This window comes from Panthera uncia (assembly GCF_023721935.1).
Source record: "Panthera uncia isolate 11264 chromosome B3 unlocalized genomic scaffold, Puncia_PCG_1.0 HiC_scaffold_1, whole genome shotgun sequence".
Classification (NCBI taxonomy): Eukaryota; Metazoa; Chordata; class Mammalia; order Carnivora; family Felidae; genus Panthera; species Panthera uncia.
In genome coordinates this window covers 133,847,257-133,850,900 of record NW_026057582.1, presented here as the reverse complement: position 1 = coordinate 133,850,900, position 3,644 = coordinate 133,847,257, and positions in this window count along the sequence as shown.

The window sequence follows — 3,644 nt, the reverse complement described above, 5'->3', positions numbered from 1 at the left end:
GGGAAGGGAAGGGAAGGGAAGGGAAGGGAAGGGAAGGGAAGGGAAGGGAAGGAAAATAAACTGCTTTGCTTAAGCTCATGGGCTTCCAGAAGAAAGACTTCATCAACAAAGAACAGGAATGCTTCAAGCCCTTGTTGCAAGGGAGACACAGGCCCATGATCCCTTCATTAAAATGCTTGAGCCAAGTGGGTTTGGAGCTCTGAATTTGTCAGATTTTAGGAAGGTAACCAGTCGACATGTTATATATTTCATAATATCTCCACTGGAGTCTCAAATGTCACCCATAATCAGTCACATCCATATTTCTGCAGCAAAACTCGGGAGGAATAAAGTGAAATAAAGCCAGTCAACAACCTCAAGCTAGTTTAGGCAGGATTTGCCACCAAATGAGGTTTAGAACCAAAAAGGAAAAAGTTTTGTTTGTCATAATTTTTGTCTGAGGTAAGATCTGGAAGCGAGCTGGCCAGGTGGCCAGGTGGCAGCCTTGAAGACAGAGGGAGATCAAGTACAGGGACACAGGTAAGGGCCATTAGAGCATGTTAGGGCAACCCCAGGTGGAAATGCTAAACCAGATTCTTCACTCTTCCAGATCCCCAGCTCTGCCTCAAAACTCCCCCTTTGTCAGGAATGAAAAAGGCAACCTAATGAATAGGAGAAAATATTTGCAAATCATATATACAATAAGGATTGATTCATATCCAAAATATATAAAGAACTCATATAATGTACTAGCAAAAAAAAAAAAAAAAAAAAAAGCAAACAAACAATCCAATTAAAAACCAGGCAGAGGACCCAAATAGACATTTTTTTCCTAAGAACACATACAGGTGGCCAATAGGCACATGAAAAAAAATGCTCAATGTCACTAATCATCAGGGAAATGCAAATCAAAACCATGATACTATATCGGTTCACACCTGTTAGAATGGCTAGCATTCAAGAACAAGAAGTAAGTGTTGGCCAGAATGTGGAGAAAAAGGAAACCCTGTGCCCTGTTAGGAATGTAAATCAGTGCAGACACTATAGAAAATATGGAAGTTCTTCAAAAAACTAAAAATAGGGGCGCCTGGGTAGCTCAGATCATTAAGCATTGACTCTTGATTTAGGCTCAGATCATGATCTCAAGGTACCTGAGTTTGAGCCCTGCATCAGGCTCTGGGCTGTGAGTGTGGAACCTGCCTGGGATTCTCTCTGTTCCTCTCTGTCACCCCTCCCCTGCTCACACACACTCTCTCTGTCTCCCTCTCGCTCTCTCAAAATAAATAAATAAACTTAAAAAAAAAAAAAACTGAGAATAGAACTACCATATGATCCAGCAATCCCACTTCTGGGTATTTACCCAAAGAAAATAAAAACACTAATTCAAAAAGATATACACACACCCCCATGTTCACTGCAGTGTTATTTACAATAGCCAAGATATGGAAACAAACTAAATGTCCATCAATTGATGAATGAATAAAGATATGATATAGTGATATAGAAGATATAGTATAGACATATATATATATATATATGGTATATGTTTAGTATATATAGTGTATATATACATGGTATAGTATATATAGTGTGTGTATATATAGTATAGAGTGTGTATGTGGTGTATATATATGTACAATATGTGTATATATATATACTATACCATATACATATATATATATATATACATGAAATACTGCTCAGCCATAAGAAAGAATGAAATCTTGCCATTTGCAACAATGCAAATGGACCTTGAGAACATTGTGATAAGTGAAATAAGTCTGACAGAGAAAGACAAATACCATATGACCTCGGTTATATGTGGAATCTAAAAAAAAATAAATAAATAAAAAATAAAACCAAAACAAAACAAAAGCCAAGCTCACAGATACAGAGAACAGAGGGTGGTTGCTAGTGGGGAGGCAGAGTGGAAGGTGGGAGAAATGGGTGAAGGGGGTCAAAGGTACAAGCTTCCAGTTATAACAGACATAAGTTACAGGAATGTAATGTACAGCATGGTGATTAGTCAGTAATACTGTAATCATTAGTCAGTAATACTGTACTGCATATTTGAAAGTTGCTAAGAGAGTACATCTTAAAGGTTCTCATCACAAGAAAAATAAATTTTTCTAACTATGTATGGTGACCGATAGGAACTAGATTGCAGTGATCACTTCTCAGGGTATACAAATATCAAATCATTATGCTGTATGCCTGAAACTAATACAATGTTCTATGTCAATTATACCTCAGTTTTTTAAATGTACATAAAATTTTAGGAGGTGCCTGGGTAACTCAATTAGTTGAGCACCTGACTCTTGATTTCAGCTCAGGCCATGTCTCATGGTCCTGAGATTGAGTCCCTAATCAGGTTCGTGCTGAGTGTGGAGCCTGCTTGGGATTCTCTTTGTCCCTCTGCCCCTCCCCTGCTTGCAGTGTGCTCTCTCTCTCTCTCTTTCTCTCTCTCTCTCTCAAAAATAAATAAAATGTGCATAAAATTTAAAAAAAATTTTAACTGTCCCTTTGCAGGTCTCCCTGATACTTCACCCCCACCACCACTTACATATATTCCATTGACTTTCCAAAAACAGTTCTGTGTGTTTCCTCTCAGATCGCTATAGATCTAAAATTCCTTAAGTACCAGCAATATCTTCTCTGTTTGGCACTAGCTGCAAACATCTATTCATGATTTTTCAATGGCAGCCATTCACTCTCCTACAACAGCAACCACGTGTGCAACTAACAATAATAGCAGCACATTCTTTTTTTCCCCTTATTTATTTATTTTGAGAGAGACAGAGAGAGTGAGCAGGGGAGGGGCAGAGAGAGAGGAAGAGAGAGAAATCCCAAGCAGGTTCCATGCTGTCAACGCGGAGCCCTATTCGGGGCCTGAACCCATGAACCGTGTGTGAGATCAAAACCTGAGCAGAAACCAAGAGTCGAACACTTAATGGACTGAGCCACCCAGGCACCCCTAGGAGCACATTTTTTAAATATAATTTATTGTCAAGTTGGCTAACATACAGTGTATACAGTATGCTCTTGGTTTGGGGGGTAGATTTCCGTGATTCATCGCTTCCATACAACACCCAGTGCTCATCCCAACAAGTGCCCTCTTTAATGCCCGTCACCCATTTCCCCCTCTCCCCCACTCCGCCATCAACCCTCAGTTTGTTCTCTGTACTTAAGAGTCTCTTATGGTTTGCCTCCCTCTCTCTCTGTAAGCAGCACATTGTTAAAGGATCTTGAGGGGGGTGTCTAGGTGACTGACGTGGTTAAGTGCCCGACTCTTGATCTCAGCTGAGGTCTTGATCTCAGGGCTGTGAGTTCAATCCCCATGATGGGCTCCACACCGGGTGTGAAGCCTAAGTAAAAATAAAATTTTTTAAGGATTTTGGGGGGAGGTGAAGGGATGGCATTCATCTTGAAAGTGAAAAGGAAGGGAGAGGGGACGGAAGCCTTCAGGGGTTATACGTGTTTGTTTTCTCTCCTCACCCTAAATTCACAGAACAAGAGCTTGTCTCATTCTGGTCAAAAGACAGAATATTTTTTCTGTACATTAATTCTCGAATCAATGAAACTTCCAAAGCAGGAGTGTAAATATTCAGGCAATAAACAAGGGGAGCCAGATGGAGTGGTCTACACAGTTACTCTCACATCTTTGT